Source organism: Natator depressus, chromosome 10 (genome assembly GCF_965152275.1).
Source record: "Natator depressus isolate rNatDep1 chromosome 10, rNatDep2.hap1, whole genome shotgun sequence".
In the NCBI taxonomy this organism is placed as follows: domain Eukaryota; kingdom Metazoa; phylum Chordata; order Testudines; family Cheloniidae; genus Natator; species Natator depressus.
Window position 1 is genome coordinate 82,301,720 of NC_134243.1, and position 26,380 is coordinate 82,328,099.

The following is a 26,380-nucleotide window of genomic DNA, read 5'->3' on the forward strand; positions in this document are numbered from 1 at the left end:
ATCTGAAGCTGACTGCCCCACAGCTCCATAGGCCTCCGCTCTGCTCCGCCAGCCACCCCATGAACTGCTTCACTCAGCTCCGCTCTGTGGCCCAAAAGCAGCTCCCGCTGTCCTATGAACTGCTCCACCAGCCTGTCCACAAGGCAATCCAGCTGTCCCGCAAACTGCTCCACCATATATCTTCAGGCTCCCCCACTACTTAACACAACACTCAGTGATTTCAGCTCTTAGTCAGTTCAGCTCTTTGGTGAATCCAGCTTGTAATAGGGGAGCCTCAGTGCTGGTGCACCATTAGCCCAAAGTGAGCTCAGCAGCCTGTGACTAGACTCCTAATGGAATCAGAATTAGCTCTGATATTCCACAGTGGAGAGAGGAGGAAGTGCAATTAGCATGTAAGGCCCTCACCAAGGGGCCCATGCCACCAAGTATTAATACTTGTCCCCAGCCTCTCTCAATTCACAGAGTTTTGGAACTCATGACCCTTGCCTAGCGAGTGCTACTTAGTTGATGGTGAGTCCCTCCATCATAACAAAAGGCCAAGCACAGTTCCCATAATCAGGGTAATAACAATTTATTCTTCCTGCCCCAATAACAGAGACACTGAGGATCCCACAGCAGCCAAAGTGACCATTTGGGCAGCTATGGCCTCATTCTAGGCGGGGTGGGTGTGCCTATGCAAATGAGATCGGCCCCTGAAGTTCTTTTCCACAACTTGCCACACCTCACCACCAGATGTCAGGGTGGAGCTCATCCTGACACTGCTTACACTTTCAAAGCTGGGGTCCTTATTCAGAAACTTTCATCATCTCCCCATGTGGTGAAACAAACTGAGAGAAGTGGTGCAGTTCAGAGCACTGGAGTATGAATAAAGGGCAGCATATCCGATAACTAAAAACACTGCATTACTCTACTTAGACAGCAATTTCAAAATGCACCAAATGCTGTGGGCCAAATCCTGAAAGACTTGCATCTTACTCAGGCAAAAGTCCCATTGAAATTGAATGATAGATTTTAATAATCCTTTAAAGTTAATTTTAGAGTCATTCTTCGTGCCAGTAAAACTCTTCCTCAACAAATCCTCAGCAGCAATGCTTTACTGTCTGTGATGAGAAGGGTGTTCTAAAGCTGGTTTTCAGTTTCATGCTCAAGGTGGCATCTACGTTTCTGTACATAGCAAGGAAATAAACCCTTTCAAACCGCAAACTATCCTTTTAAAAAGTTACATTACACTTGATGTCCTAGTGGGAGATTCTCAAGCATTAATGCTTGAAAGCCATTGTTTAAAATGCGTTGCTTCTCAAGGGCTACGTGCAGTTGGCAATGCTTTGGTTTTGCTAGGGTTGTGCCAGTTATGGCAATTGAGACACACGCTGCAGTCCCAGCCACCTTTTTGCCCCCTTCGACTTGCTCCTCAAACTGTGCCCTCCTCCTGCCTCCACTTCCCTCTGCGCAGGAGATCCCCAATCTCCTCCTAGAGAACGTTGACAGAAGACAAGACGATGTTCCCCCTTCCCCAGCTCCTGTCTCCTTCTCCCTTGTCGCAGGTGCAGAAGTTCCTTATGTGCTGTCCTCCCTTAACCCCTTTGCTTGCCCCAGTGATCCCATCCCATCTCCTTTGCACCCACTCTCATCTCCACTTACTCTGCTCTTTCACATTGTTCTCCCCTCTGGCTCTTCCCCTCAGAATACCAAAATGCTTTTCTCTCCCCCGATCTTAGGCAAACCCACTCTTGACTTCACTTGCCTCTCCAACTACTGCTCCATCTCTCGCCTCCCTTTCATCACTAAGGTCATTGAACATACTGTCTACATACAGTTGCTGTCTGGAATTCATTTCCTCCAGTTCCATCCTAAATGCTCTGCAGTCCAGCTTCTGCCCCTTGCACTCCACTGAAACTGCTCTCCCCAAAGTCTTTATTGACCGCCTCCTAGCCAAAGTTCTGAACCAGCACTCCATCCTCATCCTTCTCTCTCAGTAAGCCATCTCTGAAGGTTATAGGTGATCAATCTTTGACTGTCATCATGCTCTTCTTGAAAGCTTGTCCTCTCTTGGTTCGCCTACCTTTCTAATTGTGCTGTCAGTGGATCCTCCTCATCTCTGCCCCTGCCCCCGGCTCCAGGTTTCTCTGGGTTGCCACAGGACTCTGTCCTTGGTCCCGTTAGTTTCTCCCCTTTGTACCATATCTCTGGGTAATCTCAACTGGAGACCCATATTCAGCTCCCATCGTTGTTCTGATGACTCTCAGATCCACCTCTCTATCCCAGACATGTCTCTCTCTGTCCAAGTAAAATCTTGGTTGGTCTCTCTGTCCTCTTTCTGTCTAGCCATCAGCTCAGGCTCCATGTGGCTAAACAGAGTTTTGAATCTCCATCGCGAACCTTCCCTGCTATCTCCTTTCTCAATCATTGTGGACAGCACCACCAGCCTGCCACTCAGGCCCTAACCTGGGCATCATCTTAGACTTGGACCTCTCTCTAGCTCCGCAGATCCAGGCTATTCTTTCTGCATAACCTCTCTAACCCTTGGCCTTTCCTCGCCATCCACACAGCTAGACTCTCGCCCAGGTTCTCAGCATCTCACATCTGGATTTCTGCAACATCCTTTTCTGTGGCCTTGACAAATGCCCCATTCGCATCCATTCAGCCTGCTGCTGCAGAGATCACGTTCCTAGCCTGTTGCTTGGACCAGGTCAGCCTTCTGTTGGCATCCCTTCACTGGCTCCTTCTCCTCTGTTGCATCAAACATGAGCTGCCTGTCTTCACTTCCACGGGCCTATCCCCGCCCTACTTACCTTTCCTCGGTCACTACTGAGATGTCGATGTCAGCCTCCACTGACCCCTTGTTATGGTTTCAAACAGGCCTCTTTGTACTTTTTCCCAGGCTGCTGCTTACTTCCCCCCCCCCTGTATCCTTGTTCAGCTCCATGTTTTAGCTTCATCTCCACATCAGGGGAGGTGACGCTAAGCCCCACCCTTCTCTGCCCACTCGTTTGGATTGGGGAGTAGCCCCACAGCACCTAGTCTCCCATGGATCAGGACTCCTGAACTGGGCAGGCCACAAGGGGTGTGGGCTTATGTTTTCCTTACTTGCCCACATTGACACGTGCCCTCATGTGGCAGTCTTGCCCTAAGTTAGCAGCTCTTCTCGGGGTGCGAGGCAGAGAACCTGTTGGGATTTTGGCTGTGCGATGAACGGATTGCCCCATCATTCCTCTGGCAGCAGACTCTTCATTCACTGGACTTCCACTGCGTATTTTGGTTGCATACCCGTGTGTAGCTTTGAAGGGATTGGTTGCCTGTTTTATTCTCTGCTGCAGCTTTATTTAGCAGGTGAACACAGGGAGGTTAATGAAAACTGCTTTTCATCATGGGAACCGCAAATTTACTGGCCTGGGGAGTTGCAGTGAGCAAACTGTGCCAGGTTCTTGGGAATAAAGCTAAAAGCAATACAGTCCACTGTTGCATCAAAGAGAAGTTTTATAACTAGACTTACAGATATCCCAGTTCGATGTATGTGTTGGTATTAGTGACAGATTCAAACAAGCAAATGCTGCACGATTTCAGCTCCCAAGCAGACATACCTCCCACTCCTCCCCCGTGTATTCACAGGAAAATCCCCCGGTTTCTGTGGAATTCATTGCCAGCCTTCAGTAAGATGGTTGGCATGATGCCTCAGCCAGTAGATGGTAGAGAACGCGGGCAACATCATCAGCTGGGGTGACTTGGTGAAGGCCTGTTGCCCTCAGTGGGGCTACACAGGTTCACACCAGCTGAGGATCTGTCCCTGCCTGCATGGAGGAGGAGGTGGTCAAAGTCTACAGAGGACCAGGATATACAGCTCTGTGCTCTTTTAGAGAACAGAGCTACTTCACCCTGGATCTTTGCCAATGGGAAGGCCACTGGCAGGACTGGGGTAGAACAGGACAGAGGCAGTAGATTGTCACCTCTTCCCCTTTGGCTTTGTGGAGCTGATCTATCTTAGATATGTGAGAGCTGTCAAACACAGAATTGCTGGGAAGGCTAAAAATTGCCCTGAGCTTATAAAAGTAACTGACCGGGTTATTTTGCAATTTCCATCAGGAATCCTGTGAAATGCAGAGATTATATTATTGTCAAATACAAGAAACAACTTGAAGTAAATCACATTTTATCAGGAAAAGTGCAAGTATTTGACACTGTAAAAGGCAGATTTTAGATTCCCTGTACTATGTTTCTTTAAGAACCCCTTTTCACAGCTCGTATTTTTAGAACTGATCAATGCCTTTGGTGGTTCCATGCTGAGATTTGCACAATATACTTATTTTCTTTCTTTGCTTTTCACACAGGCAGGCCTATTTGCAGGTTATTTGGAGAGGCTTTAAGGGAGGCAGATGAGAAAGTTTGCTGCATAATCTGTTTCTGAAGCTATGGTAGAAAAACACATTTTTCAAGCTATTTCTTCACAACAAGTTTGGGTTTTAAACTTTATACTCAAACTTTATACTGCTTGCAGCTGCAGAGCAGATCTTGGAAACGATACTGTTGAGTTGATATTGTGGTGTATGTTATTACCAGTAAAAGGCTGCAGGTGAAATGGCTCGCATCCCTACTTTAGGTCACTTTGGAATTTCGGTGGTAAAATCATTTCTAGTAGCCTCACTTGGGGCATAAGTCTTTGTAAAGGTCTGCTGAGCATATGAAAACCATCATCAAGCAGTGATAGTTTTAATCTAAAAATGCTAAGTGTGTGTGTGTGTGTGAGAGAGAGAGAGAGCGAGAGCGTTTGTGTGTGTCCCCCTCTTGCTACAAAAATGTGCATTTTAAATATTCTAACCTACAACTGCTTATACCTTAAAACAGAGTTAGGAGAATGAATGTAACCAAACACCATTCCCTATAGCAGTGGATTGGAAAACATAACTTATACTGAAAGACTCAATTTGCTCAGTCTATTTAGGGTGTTAAAGGATGACTTATTCACAGTCTGAGTATCTACATGAGGAACAGAAATTTGATACTAGCCGGCTCTTCAGGCTAGCCGACAAAGCTATAACAAAATCCAATGGCTGGAAGCTGAAATTCAGACTAGAAGTAAGGTGCAGATTTGAAAATGAGGTTTATTAATCACTGGAACAACTTACATTCACTGGAAATTTTAAAATGTTTTTCTAAAAGAGATGCTCTAGTTTAAACAGGAATTTAATTCAGAGAAGTCCTGTAGCCTTTGTTATGCAGGAGGTCACGCTAGATGATTACCGTGGTCCCTTCTGGCCTTACAATTTATGAATTAGTGCTGTTTGCATTACAGAAGACTTGCTAGCAGCTAGTTACCTACGTTCCAGAAAGGTGTGCACGATATTGAAATATCTATGTAGTAACAGGATTGGCACAAAAAATGGTAAAAGCTACCTTGGTAATTGATCAACAATATTCTAAAAATGTCAAGTTACTTTGTGAGCTGTTGAAACCGATAAGAAAGCAGGACAATGTGGCATACAGCAGAAGGGGTGATGTTTGTACCCTGGGGAAAACAGGCTTCTGTAAGATAGCAGTTACTAGTAATGCCCTTGTTATGAAACATACAAGACCTTCCATTATCCTCCTGCTGATATCCTCAAAATGATTTTTATGAATTTCACAGCTCACAGACTAATGTGCTTTTTAGAATTGAAGGTTTCTTCCTCTTTATTTGATGCTTATTAGCTGAAGTCTGGGATTCCAGATTTGTAATGGCCAAAAATACTTCTGGGCTGATCCAAACTTGAGGAGTTGGGGTCACAATGACCAGCAGTTTGCCTTTTCTACCTAAAGGATAAATAACTAAGTTATTTCTGACTCTGATATAAAATGAATTTTAGAAAAAATTCGCACTGGAGGATAAATGCTGCCTTTGCAGGAGGCGGAATCAGGTGCTGTTTCTTCCAAATCTTTTGCTGTGTGTGTTCTTTACTGCCAGCAGTGTTTAGTTTTACGTTACACTTGGTAATACATTTATTACACAGATAATAAGGGACGGGATGTGGTGAAGCTAGAGAAAACAACTGCGGTGGTTCTGGTTACAGAAGCCACAGGAGGGGCTACAGGCATGATCTGAGGACGGGAAAGCAGGCCTTACAATGAGAAACTTAAGGAGCTCAGTTTGTTGAGTTAACAAAAAGGTTAAGGAGTGACTTGATCAAGTTCTGTAAGTACTGGCGCGTTGTCATGGGGTGCACCACTCACTGCTTGTGTGGCGCCTCCTCTTGGTCACTCTGGGGTTTAGCTCTCGAGGTCGACGCTCCTTCCCGTGGTTGCACTTTCATTCTGTCTCTCTCTGGGGTCTGTAGCTCTTCTCCTGTCCTTGGAACCGCAGCATTGTCTTTGTGACTCAGCCCTCTGGCCAGGTCACTCGGCGTTTCCCCCCTTCCTGGGTACAGTCCTTCAGTTCTCTCTCACTCCCAGGCAGTCTTCCCATTCACTGTCCCACCGGTGCCACTTCTTCGGTGGCTGGTAGGGGAACCCGGGCCCGCCCACTACTCCAGGTTCCAATCCAGGGACCCTCAACCCAGCAGTTCTGGGCTTTCCTCTCCCAGCCCTCACTGCTCCTTCCCTGGATTGTTTCCTACAACTCATGGTTCCCCTCCTTGCTCTGGGTGTACCAGCTCCAAATCCTCCTCCCTCTTCCCAGGGAGTGATTGCCCTATCCCAGAAGCAGCTGCCCCTGTCTGTTGCCAGCTTCCTGGCTTAATAGGCTCCACCTTTTCCTGCACAGCTGAGCCTGCTTGCAATCAATTCCCTGCTCCTTGGCTCTTCCTTCAGGTGCAGCCTGTGGAGTTAATAGGCCCACTTGGCCAACTTAACCCTTCCAGGCCTGTGTGGGGTGGACATCCCATCACACACGTGGACAATGTATCAAATACTAAATGAGTTTTTAATTTAGCAGACAAAGGCATAACAAGACCCGTTGGCTGGAAGCTGAAGCCAGACAACATCAAACTACAAATAACATGAACGTTGTTTCAAACAGTGACGTTAACTAACTATTGAAAAAAGTTACCAATGGGTGAGTGGTAGAGTCTCCATCACTTACAGTCTGTAAAACAAGTTTGGATGTTCGTCTAAAAGAGAGTCCTAGTTTCACCACAAGTTACTGTTTTTGATGCATGAATCACTGGGTGAAATTCTGTGGCCTGTATTATGCAGCAGGTCAGAGTCAATGATCATAACTGTCTCTTCTGACCTTAAAATGTATGAGTCTGAGTGGAGCTTGAGCTGTGTGTGATTTTCATCAGAAGGCCAAGATGGAATTAATTCCACTTAACTTACTACAGTCAACTTATTGCTTTTTATAGTGTATGGGTCTGTGACTATTTTTAAATGTCAAAAACTTTACTGCATATAATTTGGTGCAGCAGAGAAGTGCTTGAGCTTTTATGTATGCATGTGCTGTTGGATAATCACTGAGTCAGCCCATCAGTGCAGTTCTTTAAAATGTGTTTGTTCCCTCTCTCTGTAACAGGAGACACTAGCGTTTGTCTTCCATTCCTCAAAACTGTGAATAGCCACACAATAGAATCTGAGGTCAGACCAGATGTACTCACTGAAACAGATCTTTACTGTTTCTTGGAAATACTCGTTAAAAATCCATGATGATTTAATGGATTTGATATTATTACAATATCATCATATGATGCATGTAGCACTGCCATGGTTAAATACGTTAATATGCTGTCATATGTGCCTCTTACTTGCCTTCATCTATGCACATGCTGCTTTCAGCACGCAAACGATAAAATTTACATGTGGAAAAACCCATTTGTGCTCTATTTTAATCTACAAAATGGGGTCTTGCATTTAAATTCCGTCATTTTCATGGGCAAGTGGTGAGATGCAAGAGAAGGCGTGTACAGCTGATTACATGGGCATTGTGGAAATCTGGCCCTCAGTATGTGGGCCAGTTCCTTAGCTGATGTAAATTGGCATTGCTCTATTGAAGCTCTTGGAGCTGCAGTGATTGAGACCAGTGGAGGATATCTACAAATACACAGGGTAACACAGAGGCTGTGCCTTAGTGGTGGTGTTGACAGGTAACATTTCTACATAATAAACGTAACTATTAGAACAGTTATCAAATCAAAGTGAGGAGAATGGTCACTGAACTGCATGTCCGAGAGTTCCTATGTAATCAGTGTTTAATGTTGTAAAATGAAAAAGTCATAAATAGTAATCGGTTGCTCTTGATGGACTATGAAAGTCTGCTTTGGGTGGATTACAACTGTTTAAAAAATACTGCTTAATATGCAATTATTGCCGCTATCCATATGCTATGCTATATACAATGAATGTGCAGATATTGTTCTCCCCACTGCATGAATGCAGTAATTTTGAGCTTCTGTTATGTCGCAGTATTGGTAAATATAGAAAAAACTGAGAGCTGCCGAGAACAATAAGGTCCTGTGCGGCTAAAACAAAGGCGATTCTAGCAAACAGTACTTAACACTTAGCTCTTCTTCTTCTTCTTCAAAGCACTTAACACGCATTAACTGGTCCTCACACCAGCCACCTGAGGTAGGCAAAGTGCATGTGGACATTATGGGCGCTACAGCAGGTTTTCCGTTGACGTATGTGATCCACTTCCCTGACTAACAGTAGCTAGGTTGACAGAAGAATTCTCCGGTTGATCTAGCCATATCTATACCAGGGGTTTGGGTGGCTTAACTATGGCGCTTACGGTTGTGAATTTTTCACACCCTTGAGCAATGTAGCTGATCAATCTAAATGCAAAGTGTAGACCAGGGCTAAGTATTCTCACTTCCATTTTAGAGATGTAGAAACTGAGAACCTGATGCTCCCCACTGCTTAGTGCCCTCTTTTACACCAGTGCAAACAGCTGTCCAACTCTGGCACATCCAAATCCTCCACTCACTCCCTCTGTTGGTAGCTTTGAACATCCACATTGCGCTGGTCCAAACGAAAGACTGTGAAGAATCCAGCCCAGAGATGCAGGCAGGTTAACTGACTGCTCCAAGGTCACACAGCAAGTCCATGCTGGGAGTTACTGGCTCCCATTCCCAGGATCAAATCACGAGATCCCATCTCAGAAAGCATGGTGATGGGGTGCCATGTAAGTCCTTGGACAATGCTGTCTCAGTACATTGTGCAATTTGATATTAAAATACATATAGTGCGATTACGTCTCACTAATCCAGCCAACAGCCCTGGCAGTACATCTAAGACTTAGGAAATGAATAATAGATACGTTAACTTCTCAACCTTCATTCTCATTGGTGATGAACTAGTCTAGGAATAAGCGAGATTGATTTTACATCCAAGCATTAATGATGAAAGTGTATCCTCTGACCAGTGACTTTCTGATGATGCTGGCAATGTTGATAGTCTTTTGTAGCATTTGACATTTAATTCTAATTCAGTTGGATATGTTATTTTTTGCTGGCTTTCTGCATTAAATATTTGCGTTCCTCTACAGTGTAAAATAGCTGCCAAATTCTGTCCAGAGATGGTGAGTGAAGTGCTTCCTGCAGTTGAAATGTGTAAAGACATTCTAGGGGGCTTTGGGATAAAATATGGTACATTAATGTAACCTCAGGGCCAGAATCTGCTTTTGGATGTCCTGCTGGAAATCCAGTTTAACTCCACTGGGTCCATGGAGTTACCCCAGATTTCCACTAGCGTTCCTGAGATTAGAATTTAGCACTCTTGACTTCAGTGGGCTTTCACGTGATGAAAGTTGGCACAGAATTTGGGCCAGAGACACATTTTGACCCCGAGGAATAACGCTCTAAGGTTTCAGGTAAAATCCCAAGTGACAGTAGCAGTGGACTGGGGGAGAGGCTCCAATGCCCTGGCCAGCATTTCGGAGCTGAAGAGAGACATCTGAGGTGGTGCAGGAAATGTAGGGTCAATGGAGTGGACAATGTTTGGGCTTTTTTTTTGTCTGAAGAAATTCCATTTGAATGCATGAAGTGGCCGTTTCTGTATTTTTATGATGTATATAAACAAATTTCAAGCTGGCATTGTAACTTGCCAGGAGTTCCAGGAAACTGCAGCTAAAACCTTTGCTGAATAGTTACAGTTCTTAGGCTGAATGGTCATCGGGGAAATGGAAGTGGAAACAGTGTTGAAACCAAAGGACTTCAAAATCAGAAATGAAATACAGATGTAAAATTTACTCACAACAGGAGAGGACCTTTGGCAGTCTTAGTTGCTGCCTGCAAAGGAGCCCACTTGATAGAGACAAATGACTCAGCATTTTCTCTGGCCACAGTAGGTGTCCCTGTTCTTCCGGTCATGTACACCAGAGAAAATCCGTACTAACTTCTGGAGTTATGGGAGGAGATTTTTGTCTGGTGAAAACTTGGGCTAGGTGTTGAAGATCCAGACCCGAGGTCATTTGTTCTGCATACTGAGCTACATAGTGGTGGCTGGAGACTCTTAACAGGCGGAACGGCCCCTTGGGTTTGTGGGCAGCTGTGACTTAAGTCTGGGAGCTGATCTCAGGGTTGGGGAAATGTAAGGAGTCTTAAAACCATCTTTGCTATCCCACTGCAGCTGTGTGCGGGATCTGGGCCATTGGCTTTTTGGGGGGTTATTGGACAAGGACAGGTAAATGGTCCTTCAGCTTCTGGGGAGAGGCTGAATGGGTTTGGAGCCTGGACCTAGCTCATGTTCTTGATATAAGACACGCAGGGACCTGTTCATAAGGTGCCATTGGCTCTCTGGCTGGGCTTGGGCTGGAATAAGCCGAACGTCTTAAAGACCAAGAAGCAGAGCTGAATTCTGAGGGTTAAAGTGATGGGAACAAATCCTGATACCATGGAGGTGATTGAAGTATTAAAATAATTACCATAAAAGCAAAATGATTTGTCAGTTCATGGTGGGTATGATTTATGCTCATTAGAACCCCATTTCCCAGAAAATGCCTTGTAACTGGTCCCTGACAATTATAAAATGGAAAATTCCTAAGGAGCAACATGTGGTGATATTGGTGGATTGTGTATTTCCAAAAGGTAGGAATGAAAATAGCAATTGATAACGTCCGGAGAAACCACCAGAAACAGGAATGCATGAGCACAATGAAATAATGACACAAAACCCAGCTTGGTTCATTTACCAACTCTGATGGAGAGAAGTCAAAAGCCATTCCAAGGTCGAGGAATCTGCTAGACGTCTTATTGTACTTACGCATCCAGGTGCCACAATAGAATTTCTTCCTCGTTCCCAACCTGGAAATTAGAAATTGGCCCTGACCAGAACGTTACATCCAGTTTGGGAAAATTCAGGTCTCGATCTGGAGCTGACCTCCCTCATTGGACATATAGCCCTATAAATGAGGATGAACCTTCCCCCTTGAAGTTTGGATTGAGATCTGAACCCTTATCCAAACTTCGTGGCTTGGGGGAAAATCTGTTGGAAAGGCTGAGAAGTGCTACATTTTTTTCAGCCAGAACCTTTGTTTGCAGATGGTCTCACTACCGGTCTGTTGTCTTCCTCCTTTCTGCCCTCCCCCCTGTGACACACCCTGGCACCCCAGTATTCACCACCATCATGTAATTAGGATATGTTTTGTACAAAGTATGTCCTGTGAGGTATCATTCTAAATGTGTCAATCTGCTAGACAGTAATATCTCCTTGGATTATATGTGCTGCCGTTGTGTGTGAAGTTATGAAGTTTGGCTCTGTGTGTGTTACTGAAACCTGTTGTGAGGTTGAACACACCCACAAGCAGCTTTACAGGTACGACAATAAAAAGGCCAAACCATGTTAATGGCTCATGGAGGAAATGCACACAGGCACAAGGGTTACCCCAGGAACTGTGTACAATAGAAACCTCTTCGAAATAGCACTACAGAATGGGAACTGTTTGACCCAGCTCACAGCAAAAGAGCTTTCCAGTAAGTGGGTAGAAGATATAAAAGGGGGACAATGAGATCCTGGGGGACCTCACTCTCCCTGCAACAACACACTTGGAAACACCTGAGGGGCAAGGACTGAACTGTGGGAAGTGATGGTCTCAGGCTAGAGGGATTTTTAGCCAGTGTATGAAAACCTGGCAAAGCCAAGGTGGCTTGTGCCTTAAGAATCTGCCAGCCTCAGGGTGAGAATTTGCTAACTCATATTTGACCTATCTAGTGTGTTAAGCTCAGCTTGCGGGGTTTTTTTAATTACTAAGGTAATCTGCTTTGATCTGTTTGCTATCACTTATAATCACTTAAAATCTGTCTTTTGTAGTTAATAAACTTGTTTTTGTTTTGTCTAAAACCAGTGTGTGTAAATTGTAACTTGGGGCAGAAAGTTGTTGCACATCTCTCTCCACATTGAGGGAAGGGGCGAATTTTATGAGCTTAGGCTGTACTGTTCCTGTGCAGTGCAAGACGGTATAATTTTGGGTTTACAATCTGGGGGGTGGGGGTGCACTTGAGTATCGGGCAGTTCCTTAGCTGAGCCTTCCCTTGCAGAGCTGATCTCAGCATCTGTGTGTATTGCCGCAGCTGGGTGTATCCCTACCCGCATGTGCGCTGGTTAAGTGCAGTCCGAAGCATGAGGGAGGGCTTGGCTGGCTTGCCTCAGCAATACAGTGTAAAGGGAGCCCAGGCTGGTGGGTCAGGCGGGCTCAGTGGCACCCCAGTTCCAAGTGACACCCCGGGGGGAAACCTGTTACCCTCCCCTCCCCCCCCCCTTTTTTTTTTGCTAGCTCAGCTAAGGCTGGAAAATTATTAATAGCTGCTGAAAATCTTGCTGAATGTTTTGTATTGCGGAGGCTGTTTGCAGGACACCCTTTGATGCAGTCACAAATGTCTGAATGTTAGAAGACTAAAAATTTACCTTGTACCCATAGGCCTCCAGAATTGTTCTCTGTCTGTCTGTCTGAGTGATGTTCTCTCTGCTTAGTGTGTGTTTGGGGTTCCTTTACGCTCAGATTCACCTTTGATCCCATTCTTTCGGGGAGAGCTGAGTGATTTTGACTTTGCACAAAGGAATGGGATCGTGAGATGAACAGGTAAATGCAAATCTCTCCTGCTTGCTTGCTGTCAGTTATATACAGCTCTGAAAGGATTTCCCCATCTCTTGGTATGCATGTCACAAAATCCGACAGTCCCCATCCTGGATCAACTATTCAGGGCTGGTGTTTGGAGAGGAGCTACCAGGCCGTGCCAGGATTTTAGAGCAGGAGAAGCTGTATTTCTAATATTTAGTTACCAACAATCCCAAATGGTAAGAAGCCTTGATCTACAGCTGCTGGACAGCAGCAAACAGCCTCTACTGTTTCGCACTCCTTTAGTTGTTACCCCTTGTGTATGCATTCCCCTGTCTCTAATCTGCCTCTGACCAGCCACTCGTCACAATAAACTGCACCAGCTAAGGATCAAAACTACAATAAATTCTAAGACGACAAAATACATGATAAGGAATTGGTGAAAATGAAACTGTAGGGGAAGATTTTTCTCCTAAGACCCACATTGTGAAAGCTGTGGAAGTGGCTTAAATGCAATGGGACTCCTACAGCCTTGGCAAATTTTAACGGAACGTTTTAATCAAAACTGGACATGAAAACAAACAAAAAACCCCACCCCCTAATGTTTATAGAAAAATTTCTGTGAAATTATAAGAAAATCAATGACAACAGATTTCTGCTTGTTTTTAAACCTCTCTTTGCAGTGTTTGCAACCCAGACATTGCAAGAGGAGCTAAAGCGTAAGCAGCACCCCCAAAAGTGAATCATTCAGTCCATATTTTCTGTTCCAGCCTTTCCTCTTTCTTTCTTTTTGTAAAAAGAAAACGACCCTAGCACCTATAGGTGTGAAAATTGGAGCCCTGTTGTACCGACAAACAGGAAGAGACTGTAGACTCTTTGGAGCAGGGACTATCTCTAAATATTTCAACCCTGATCCTGCAAAGACTTATGCACAGGCTTAACTGTAAGCCAATGAGCACTCTCACTGAACTCAGAGATTAAAGTCAAGCCTGTGCATAGGTCTTTGCAGGATTGAGGGTAAACTCTTCAGGATAGGGATGTAAATAGCATTTTTAAAAAGTAACCATTTAAGTTATTAAAACTATCAGTTAAACGTTTAACTGTTAACGAGTTCACAACATAGGTGCAGGAACTCTGGGTCCTGGAGGTGCTGCAGCACCCCCACATTTTGCCCGGTTTCTAGGCTGCCGCCCTGCTCCCAGACAGGCAAGGGGGCCGAAGCTGGGGTCACAGCTGGGGGTGGGTGCAGAGCCGGCAGGTGGGACCCCGGGGCTGGGGCTGGGGCTGGCACATTAGGCATTTAAATGTTAACTGAATACGTTACTGGTAAGACTGATGCTTATTGGTTAACCGGTTAACATTTTACATCCCTACTTCAGGGCAGAGAAAAGTCGTGTTAACTCTTTCAGGTTTGGTAATCTAGTGCCCTGTTAGTGACACAGGCAAGGAAGTTTGATTAGCCAAGATTTTGAAAACTGGGGCCTAAAGTTAGACTCTTCAGGCCATATTTAAGCACCTAAAATACACGGCCTTATTTCTAAAGTGCGTCTACTCAGCAGTTCCCATTGAAGTAAATGAAAGTTGAAGCACTTAGCTTTGAAATCTAAAGGCCTAATTCTGTTTTACACTGAGGCCAAGTTGCACTGCTCCGTGTAAAAGGGCTTTAAAGTGAGTACATACGTAATTTATGCCCGTTAGGGCCCTTTTAAACTGCTAGGGCAATGCAATGTGGCCTCAGTGTAAAGGGCCCATAGTGTAAATGAGATTGGGTCCAATGAGAAAAGACAAAGGGGAATAATGACAATCTCTCGAAACAGCCTCAGTGGTAGTTTCCTGAATTGGTAACTCATCCATCAGTCGAGAGTATGGTGTTCCCCAAATGATTCCTTAGACAAAATACTGAGGACTTGTCCACACTTATATTGCTGCCCTGGTGCAGCTGCAGCACTTAACGCTCAGCTGATTGGAAGGGATTTGGGTTTAGATCCCCGAATGTGGAGTGGCAGAGATGGGCTCCGTGAGGCACCCAGTGTGGTAACCAGCGATCCTGGAGAAGCTGACAGGAGCCCTGGGGAGAGTTCTCCTTTCTTTGGGAAAGGCAGGGCATGCTGGAGTGGGTTTGCCCCGGGAGAAGGGCTCGAGCCTTGGAAAGTGTCGTGGTTCTGGTGGCGTATTCCACCACGCGAGAAGTGGTAGCTGTGTCGATGGGCGAAGCGCCCCGTCGACTTAGCACTGCCTGTGCTGGGAGTGAGGTCGGTATAACGACGTTGCTCAGGGGTTGTAGTGTAGACCAGGGCTGAGAGTGCTTTAAGAAAAAACGATGATTTGGCATCTGCGGGAAGCATTCTTTTTCCAATTAGTGTTAAAAAAGCAATGCAAGAGGAGCTACCCTCAGGCTCTGCCAGTCTCTCCCCCCGCCCCCAAGGCCCCCCAAAAGATTGACTGATAGAGGCCTTGGTAGTTCCTTGTAATTGAGTTTCTCTTGTGGTTCCCCACTTTGTACTGAGCACGCAAGTTGTGGGGAGCATAATTCTCTTCTAAATGGAGGCTAGTGACCCTGCCCTTCAAGCACACAGAAGAAATGATGTCCAGCAAGGCTTCCCTCCATGTCCTAGAAAAAACACTAAGGCCTCAAATCTGCAGACTCATGCATGTGCTTATCTTGACATGCGTGAGCAGTGCCTGTGAGTTGAATGGGACTTATCTGCATGCGTAAGCACATGCCTGACTCTGCTGGATCAGGGCCCGCCTGGGAGCTAATCCTTACACTCAGCAGCTCTTCTCCAACACTACTGATCTTAAAATTCTCTGTTCCCCACACCTGTTAGCCCCCTTCCTTGGAGGGAACCGAGTAGCGCGTTTTTTCCTCTCCTCTCGTATCTGACATGTGGTGTTTCCAGTCACACCCAAGTCTCATGTATGATGGGAATTTTTATAATTTTGCTGTTATGTGGGAATATACCTTTTGAAGTTAAGAATGATACAGCATCTGATCTTGCGTGTTTCTAGCTCAGTTCACAAGGACATACTAAGCTCCCTGAAGCAGTATTTATTTATTTATTTACTCCCTGAGGCAGTATTGTTTTCTCCCGTATTTCATGTTTATGATTGCCATATTTAATTAAGGGAGGTAAATATTGCTGATGTGGGTTGAGTGGCCTGTTTAGTGTGAGTCATTCGAAGTATATTCTGCACTACAAGATGCACCCAGAAGGGGAGAAGAAACTGTCAGACTTCATTAGCAGCCTCTCTTTACAACATAACAGGACAGCTCAGAAGGAAAACTGGTCTTTGCCAAAAACTCTGTATCCCACAACCCAAGGTCAAATTACAAAAAAAGCTGGGAAAGCCTTAAAGGTCCTATCCTGCTTACTGCAGCCTCCTCACAAAGTCAGTGGAGTTCCAAAGTAAGGTGAACCAGAGTAGCCCTGAAGTTCTTTATGCAAGGACACATGCAGTTCAGTGTTAATAACTCTCTGGTTATTGCCTTTCACCCTGTGCTTCGTCCCAGGGACAGCTGCAGATTGTTTCTCCTCGAGCTGTTTTATTGTGCAAAGCACTAGAGGTTGAAGGGCTGAGTTTGTGCCTTACTTCTTACAGTCTCGTTTCTGTGAACAATAGTAAAGTGGAGTTATTCCTCTCTGCTCTCCTAAGTACTCGCCGGAGTGGAGAATGTGCTGCAGAGGGATACGGGGATGCTGGCGTTTGGGAATGATCGTGCTATAATGGCTGTCATTTGATTTCAAAGCAGTTCAGTAAAATTGAGGGAGAAATTTTCAGCCCTTAAAATTGGTTCTGGCAGCAGTATGTGAGAGCTAAATTCTGCTCTCAGTTGCACAGAGAAATGCCAGGGAAATCATTTGGGTTACAGAAGCTGTACAGTGGCAAGGCTGAGTAGATTTGACCTTGAAAGACTAGTGACTGACTTTCCAGCTGCAGAATATGGTTTAATCTGTCCAAGGTTTTATACCATGCTCCTCATCCCTATGGTATCTGACTGCTTGAGTGTGCCCTGCCATCAGAAAGGGAATACAGGACATGAACAGTATGTTAAGGGCTCTTTGGTATTTAAAACATTCTTGGTGGTTCCTCTGACATACACGTTTTCATAGATTTTTTTCCTGTGTCCGGTTTTAACACCTACATGAACTAGACTTGTTTGGGTGCTCAGCTTTTGTAACCGCTTCCTACAGTTTCCATTTGCTCTAAAGAGTTATTCTCTGGACTATCATTTTTATGATAATTGGGTATCTGATAATCACATAAGTAATCAGAAAAAACAATTCTAGTGTATTTTATTGTGGGCTTATCTTTTAATAAGATTAATCTTTGTAATTATTTCTAGCTTTTTGCCAGATGTAACTACATTTCTGCAAACCAAGAGATTTAAAACTGTTCAGTGAAGGGATAAGATTCAATACAGCCAGGATGAAAGCTGTTGCTTTTTAAAACCCTTGCTTGTGTTTTGACATTTTGTGCTGTTAGTCAAGACCGTGCTATTTCACATTTTGTCTCTGGGAGTGGCTTGCTTAGTTTGTCAGTGATGGAGCATTTGTTTCCCAAAACTGCTCTTTTCAGATGTTTGCAGGTGACATTCTTGTGACGTTCTCCTCAGGGGACACAGAACCGAAAGGTGCTGTTACCCGTACCTCAGCAAGCATGAGCTTTGTTGGAGATTAGACTGTGTGTCAGCGCCTTGCCACACCAGTCTGTCCGCCTCATCAGCAAGCTCCTCGTGACTCTGCCCATCTTTACCTTACCTTGCCGGTAACAATTAGTGACCCCTCCCCAGAGACATCTCCCTGCATTCCCTCTTTAGAAATTATCAAATTCTCTGCCTCCAAAGAGGCAGTGCACACACCAGTCAGCGGGTTTAACTTGAGGATTCACACTTACCTCAGAATAACAGCACCAAGATGGCTTTGTAATAAAACAAGAATAAGTTTATTAATATAGAATACAGATTGAAGTGATACCAGGCACGAATAAAAGCGAGAGATGGTTACAAAAAAACCAAAACTTGCTTTCAAGTGACTATAACTCAAGTTTAGCAAGTTACAATTTTTGCCTAAGCGGTTTTCCTAACTTACCTCAGGTTACCTGCATCTCTAGCCCTCCAGGCCAGAGGATCCAACTTTCACAGAATTATAGGGTGCTGTCCCCTTTGTTCCTTAACGAGGATGTCTGTTTGCTCCCCTTATTATTTCCCAAAGTCCATTGTCTTTGCCTTAAGAGCCAGGATGATTTCCTGGGAGTGCAGATTGTCCCCCAGTGTGTTCACTAAGCTGCTGCTTGTTAGCTTGTTTGCGTTGTTTACTGTACATTTACGTGTACTTTCCTTGTCCTCTAGCTTAGAAAGTGTGACCCAAACAGGTAATTTCAACATTCCTTTGTCTAAGACAGGCTTATTTATCAACTCTTTCCACAGTATATTTTAAGAACATATTTCTAGCACTTTTTCCTCTTGCATAACTCTTTACACCCTATCTGTACATACATCACATAATAATATTAATTACAAGAGGGTCACAAGCTTTTGTAAAAGACCTAACTCAATGCACTCTGATAATACGGTAATATTATATACAATCGATTGATTCAGTTGCTTATTTTTTGGTGTTCAAACCCCCTGCTCTCCCTCTGAAGTGTCTGGACCCTGACTGTCACAACTAGTAGGAAACTGGGAAAGTCAGTGAGAGTCACTGGAGTTCTGCAAGGCATGACTTGTCCAAAAAGGGGTGAAATGTATCTGTTGGAAAGGACACATTCAAGGTCATTTGCATTTTTTCTTGGAATTTTGAAACTGAAATTTATTTCCTTACTCAGATTTGTTTTACCCCATTGTGGGCCTGGTCTGAAGCTCAATGAAAAGTGGAGAAAGATGCCAATTACCTCAAGTCCTGAATGCATATTATTGCATAGATGCTTATGATGGAATGGATTCTGATGGATGCTAGTGGCATAGATTCTCATGTATTCACATGCATGCAGGATCTGGGCCTTTAAGAAAGACACCAAATATTACAAAACTTACGACTCACCGCTGCTGTGCCTCCTGCTGGTTGTCCAGGGAATTAACTATCCAGCCTCCGGAGTGCCTTCTTCAGCCCTGTGTCTCGCCTGCCGCTGGCCCCCGTGTCCCTCCCGGACCCCGGTGCCCTTCTAGATTAGGGTTCTGCCCCATGGCAGTACCCCCTCAGTCTGGGTCTCCCCTTCCAGGGGAACCCCCTATCCCTCCCTTTCCTCAGTGGCTACTGCCAGTCATCGTCTAGCCCTGCGGCAGACTGCAGTCTGTAAACCACTCATCATCAGCAAGGGGAGTTGGACCAGCTGCCTCTGCCTATCTCTGGGTTGCCCCTCTGCAGCCCCAGTATCTTTTTATAGGCCTTTAACTAGGCCTGAAGCCTGGGGGTTCTGCTAGGCTGGAGCTCCCCAGCTCCCTCTGCCCTTCCCCAGCACTGCTCCACCCTAGGTAACCTTCTCAGCTCCCTGGCAGCCAGGTCCTTCTCTCTCAAGAAGCTAGAGAGAGACTGCCTTTCCTTCTGGCCTGCCGCCCTCTTATAAGGGCCAGCTGGGCCCTGATTGCCCTGGCTCCAGCTGTGGCTGCTTTCCCAATCAGCCCAGCTTTTCCCCTGCCACAGCCCTCTCCCAGGGCTGTTTTAAGGCCTCCAGGGCCAGAGCGGGGAAACCACCCCACTACACTGCCCTAAAATTGTGAGTTGGTAACATGGTTCCGGAGAGGGGGAGGTATCATTACTATAGCAACAAATCTTATTCTTCATGCAACGACATGAGAACATAATGGGCCATGTTTGCCCTGATGTAATTCCCTTAGCTTTGGTGCACTTTGTCCAAGGATAAATTTTGTCCAATAATCCCAATTCTAAAAGCTGACCTTCTAAATAGTAATTGCAAAGTGTGCAGGCATAAAGGGTTAAGTCTGTCTGGGTTAAGGAGAAGATCTATGCACAACTCAGCAACTGTTTTAGGGCACTGTTATCAGTAACAAACAAACAAAAATACCTTGGGAGACTGCTGCAAATTTATAATAGAACTGTCGTGAGGTGGTTTGCTTAATGTACAGTAATTGGTAGATGTTTCCCAGCAAGCAATGACTGTGTGTTTTGTAGTCCTATTTGGCGATAGTCCCTTAGGGGGCAGCCTCATATTGTTCCCTGTCAGGCCGATTTGGCCTGCACGCTGGAGCGAATTGTTGGAGTCAGCTCAGAATGTTCAGGAATGAAAATCTGCTGAGCTGAAACTTAGTATGTGTGGTAAATATAAAATTGCTCTTCAGAAGGGGAATGTACCCAAATCATGGCCAACCTTCAAACCGATGTGCAAATGAAGGCAGTCCCACAAAATGCACATAATTTCCTGCCAACATTTACATGCGGCTACCTTAACTATGCATGCACATCAGGTAGTTGCACCTGCCAAACGACTAATTAGGTGCGTACCTGGTTTGCATGTGGAATTGTGCTAATTGCCTGCACAAATAAGCACAAAACTGTGCGCGCACAGTGAAATTCATCCCTTCTGCAGAGGGCCAACACAAAACTTATGTACCACTTCAGTCCCACTTAGGGCCTGTTAGTCATCTGTTGTGTGCACCTATCTTTTTGTGAAAATCTGACCCTATAATATTAGGGTCCAGCATTGTGGATATAAACTCTTTGTCTCAGGTCCTAACGGGGTTTAGAGCTGCTGCTGCTGCTTCTTTCATATGGTGATAGTGGAACAGTGAAAGCAACGGCGTAACTGCAGTTGGATCTTAAGGTCTCTTATCCAGCCCAGAGCAGAAGGGTAGCCATGTGAATGGCTGGGACGCCTCCAGGATGTGCACAGGTTGGGCATTCGTTCATGATGTATCCGATAGTTTGCACCACGCCACAGTCGCAGTTCGGCGGTTCCCTCGCTTTCCATCTATGGAGTAAGTCTGTGCATCTTCCACGTCAGGTGTGGATATGGTTTGGAGCTGTCCATGTGCACTGTGGGGAGGAGAAGCCCGGCACTTGCACAGTTGGGTCGTCGACTAGATTTTCGTTTGGTACATCAGCAGCTGCCCAGGCTTCAGACCATCTTCTGCAGACGTCCTTATCTTCCACAAGGAGAGCTGTGGCACAAGACCAGGTGGGTTTTCTTGATTTTGGTCGGTGGCGAAGGAGGTGTTCTAGTCTGCATAGATTTAGAGCTATCGAAGGTTCTTGTGCCACGTGCTCATCGCTAGAAATTGAGGGAGGAAGTCTTGCAGGACAGGACTCTTTTAAACCTGCCTATTACAATAACATCTTTAGCATTAATTAAGAGAACAGTGGAAAATGCATCCATCCCAATCGTGCTGGATATTGAGAGGTGCATTTTACCAGCAGGTGTGGAATACTTTGTTAATTACTGAAGCCTAAATTGTTTCTTCATGATGGAAATTTATTAACTATGATGCAAGACTTTCCCAAATTTCACATCCGCTGGTCCTGGACAGTAGTTTGGCACGTGGCAGAACTGAAGGGCACTGCCTCGCATTTGGCCATTGTGACGTTCTTGTTTCCATTGAATTGTTCGTGTAACACCCTGCCATTTTGGAAGTTGGGAAGCTGTGGCATTTTAAAATTCAGTTATTGCATTGCCGTTGTCACTAGGTAGGGGCATTTCTCTGGCTCTCAGCACTGCCGAATCTGCTTGCCTTGTTTGCCGTTTGTATGACAAAAAGAAAATAGGCTGGTTTTACTCGGGCTTTACAAACGGGCTATGGCAGCCCTGACTCCTGTGCGTAAGCCTGGAGGAGCGCCTGCATGTGTAGGAGGCACTCACGACCTTGCGGGATCGAGCCAGCGGAGAAGAATAACTCCAGCAAGGTGGCTCTTGAAGTGCCTTGTTCTAATTAAAGTAGATGGTTGCCGGATCAGGGTTCAGAATATCAACATTTCTCACTCTTTGTGCTGCCCTCATGTTAATTGCTCCATGACAACGAATTGTTCTTATAGGAGGCTGCCACTTCTGTTGTGCTACACTTACTAGATCCCAGTAGTTGGGGATTTTAATTTAGGAGTAGGCCCTTCCAGAGAGAGTCTTGCGTCTCGTTTATGGCTTCATCTGAAACCAGCAGGCCTTGGAAGACTTTCTGTGGCGTTTGGCATTGCCTCCTTCCCTGGGAATACCCTTTTTCCTTTGCTGCTCACCAGGCCTGTCACAGGTCTAAGGTGATTTTCTCCTCACTCCTTTCTTTCTAGAGCACTAAGTGGTGATATTTTGCCTATGGTTATAATAGATCACCATGTATTCCCCACGCTATTCCTTCCTTTGCTTCAGAGAAACCTGACAACAGCTAGCTTTCTAGTGTCCAGTGTTGGGCTAAAGAGTCTGTAGTTAAATGACTCCAGACTAAGACGGAAGGCTTTTCTTCCCAGATAACCAGTAGGTGCATGCTGGGAAGCGCTCAGGCATGGCATTAAGTGGGCACTGCCTTGCTTTCACCTCCTGTTCCTAGCAGAACAAATTAAAAGAGAAGACTCATCTGATTATGGAAAGTAAAGTGCTGGAGCCATTGCATCAACAATCGGTGCAGGGCGGAGAGCACTCTGCTTACTTAGTTTTGGAGAGGCAGAGCTAAATTAGCCGTGGTGCGGGCTAAAGAGATTGAGTGGCTTTTCAAAGATAATAAAGCGGAGGTTCGTCAAACAGGATGACAGACCAGGCAGATTACTAGCCATGCAGCAATGACTAGGAGGCTTGAGAAAAGCAAATGCCTGTACTCTAAAGGATGGGTGAGCTGTATTCCTTCTTGATGAGGTCTGTGACCTTTTTACATCGTATTATAGTAAATGATGTCACTCTGAGTCTCAGGCCAAACAGACTGAGTTAGACATCTACCTTCGGAGCATAGCCTTTACTGACCCCTGATGAACAAAACTGGGATCTTCTTAATGGCTAGATCATTACAGAGGAGGTAAAAATAGCTGTTTCGGACGTACAATCTGGCATGGCTCTGGCACCCGATGGGATCCACACAGAGCCATATAAGAAATGATGGGCCTATCTTGACAGCCTTCCTGGCTGAGTTATTGAAAGGGACACTATCTTCCTGCAGGCCCAATTTCCCCCGCAGCCTTAAAATAATTAGATTTGACGTGGGAAAGCATGCGGATTTCATTTCTGTCATGATTTGATGAGGGGTCTGTGGTTTTTAAAATGATTTCAGGAGTGCAAGCCATTCTGTTTTTATTTAAAATAAAATAAGTAACTGAGGCATTATAAAAATAAAGGAGTCCGAGAGTAAGTACAGAAATGAAAAATGCAGAACAACTCAAATACTTTCAGCTTTTCCTAAACTTCCTGTCGCGATCTGAATACAGTTCTAGGTGCAGAAACGTGTCGTGCTGCCTTTTCCAAAAGTTGCCTCTCGTTGCCTGTGCAACTTGCCTGGGCAGTCACTTGGGCATGCGGGTTTTGCACACTAATGGTCGACTCCTAAAAGGAGCTGTCCATAAGTTACGTAACGTTTTTTGGTGATTTTTTTCAAGACCCTTTGTGACACTGCAACGCACGCAGTTAATGCATCATGTCATTTACAAGCTGCCCCAAACCAGGACCTGTTAGGTGATCCGGTGCGTTCCCTGCCCAAGTAGAATCATTCCCTGTAGTACACTATTTTACACAAAATGAGTGTGAGTGGGTTTTTACTCATGAGCAGTTCATCTATTTTATGCAGCTGAGAGAGAAAGAGCAAGCTCAAAGACTGAATACACCGGTCACACCGGTGCAAGCACATGGAGACCAGGTTTAGATCCCTTCTGCAATTTGTCTTTAAATAACTCGCCCAAGGTCACAGAGCGAGTCTGTGGGGTAGCAGGTAACTCAGCTGTCCTAGTTAGTAGGTCGGTCCCATATGCATGCTCAAACTGCCCTAAATTTGAATTCCTGGTGACAGGTTTGGTATATATCTTCCCACTTCGGTGTCCTCATTAAGTGCCAGCACATGCAGTGCTGGACAACTCACTGCAGTCCCTGTGTCCGCATACTCTGCATGGCACAGAGTATGACCGTTGTGAGGCTGGAGTCTCTCTGCATTAAACCCAGACACCCAGATTTTGCAGGCTTCATCATGACCCTAGAGGTGGCACCTCCTCCACCTCTCTTGGCAAATGGTTCCATTTTCTAACTGACCTTGCTGTTAGGAAAGTGCGTTCTAATATCTGACTTAAGTTTCCCCTTTTCTGTTTTGTGGCCATTCCCCTTAGTGATGCTCCATGAGCCACGTACAGTATTTACTTTCCCTTTTCTTTGTTACACTGCCCCGCACAAAGCCGCATTCTGGGAGCAGCTGGATCCCTTCAGGTCCCATTGACTTCACAGGAACTGAAGATGCGTTAGCAGGATGAAATCAGCACTTCGTAGGACTAAGCCCATTGATCTTGCGCACTGCCTTTGCTGACTTGTTCACCAGCGTATTTATTCAGTACCCTTCATCTCTCTCTCCATACACTATAGACCATTTATCAGCTTTGCTGCACTTTGGAGTCTTGGTAGCTGCAGTAGCGTGGTGACTGGAAGGAGCTTTCTGCTATGGGTTTTTTAGAGCACCAAGCATGGACATTTAAAAAATCCCAGCAAACATGATAGTACATACTGTTTTCTATTGCACATTGTAGTGTTGATACAAATGGAGCTTATGTGGAGGTTAGACAGTCTTCTGAATAATCTGTGTACCTCCAAAAAATTACCCCAGAGCAATCAGAGACTGTTGTTTGTCTTGTTCATATGTGGGGGGAGATGCAGATTGTGAACTATGTTTTATCACCTACTATCTTGTCATTGTGGATGCCAAGTTTTGGGGTAAAATTCTATACAAGAGGTTTCTAAATGAATTGTCTCGACAGAAACAAGGTCTGTGAAGCATTTCAGATAAAGAAACAATACCAGAAACTTCTTAAAGTGCAGCCTGCATACTCTTAAGTTAGTGCAAGAAAGGGCTTTTGACCATATTGAGTGGAAGCTTGTGAATGGTGCTTCTGATTGGGTACAGCATTCTTGGATCAGTGGAAACAAATGGATTCCTAGAAGAACTCTGGAAGCTGCAGGATTTATTTGAACTCTCAGCCGGTAGCCAGGGGTGGGTGGTTTGAGTGTGGTGGGCTGTTTGGAATCTGGTGTGAGTTTTTCAGATTAATTTTTAATTTAATTGATGACTTATTGATTGTATTTGCCCCCAGGGATTGTGAGACGTACGTGTGTGTGTGTGTGTGTGTGTGTGTGTAATACATACACACACACACACACACACACGAGAATAATAAAAAAGAACTCTATTGGAGAATATCGGCTTAGTGAGACACGCCTCACAAGGATGTCTTTGTTTAACATGCTTCTAATGACAGAGGACCTGATCTAATGCCTGTTGAAATCAGTGGGAAATCTTTCATTGACTGCAGTGGATTTTGGATTAGGTCCAGATTGCTTAGCGTAGAACACTTGCAATGTGACAATAGTTGAGGCAACTCAAAGGTGCAACTCAAAAAGTTTGTATGCAAAGGATATTTTCCCCTTTCTTTAGGGTATCCTATAGCTATACCTTTCCAGCTGGCCCCCTAAATGCCAGGTTACCGAATCAAGTACCATGTAAATCCAAAGCTGTGCACCCCACTCACGATGCTATCTGTCTGCTTGGCCAGGCTTCTCCTTAGGATTAGTTAGGGTTAGGGTCAGGTATCCAGTGCTCCAGGTTATTCCAAAGATTTTAAACAGTTAGGAAAAAATAATCACCTACACTTTGGGGGAAAGATATTTATACAGGAGATGGGACTACTTGATGCACGTTCTAGACTGGATCCAATCCTTGCTTCTCAGTGGCCTCCAGTTTACTCCGTTTGGAGAAGCATACAGATTGTCTGGAGGATCTTTAGCTTGTGTACCGGGGGTGGGGGGCAAAGCCCACTGTTAAGCTGTGTGTTCTGTAGCTGGATTCCTGAGGTAAATGTAGCTAAGAGCTCTTAATGCTTTTCTCTGGCTCTTTTCCATGCCATAGCCCTTTAATCACGGTCTTTGTAGTGTAGTGGGTTTTCTTGCTGCTTAAAGTGAGGCATATGCTGTAGTAGAGATGTTATGTCCATTTACTCAGCTTTCTTGACTAAGTACTCTGTTTCTGCCTCGCTGGCTGTACCCTTCTTTCCTGTGCAGAGCTACCGTTGGAGCTCCTGGTAAAATGATAGAACAAGGCCCAGTGCATGGCTAACGGCTGGATCCCTCAACTTTTCCTTTCCAAGCTCTCTCTAGCGCTTGGGTTTCTTGAAAGTCAAGAATATTTAGAGAGTCACTGTGGGGCGGGATGGGGTGCTGCATTGAGGCCTGGCCATGGGAAACAGAGCTGCAAAGACCCTGTGACTTGGAAAAGGGGAAGCTCTTGAGATATAGAGCTCCTTGCAGTACTGCCCT

General features: G+C 45.1%; 1 protein-coding gene across 5 annotated transcripts in view; it reads left to right on the forward strand.

Annotated features, from left to right (window-relative positions):
• Positions 1-26,380, forward strand: part of FRMD5 (FERM domain containing 5) — a 323,210-nt gene that overhangs the window by 101,084 nt on the left and 195,746 nt on the right. The window lies entirely within an intron of this gene.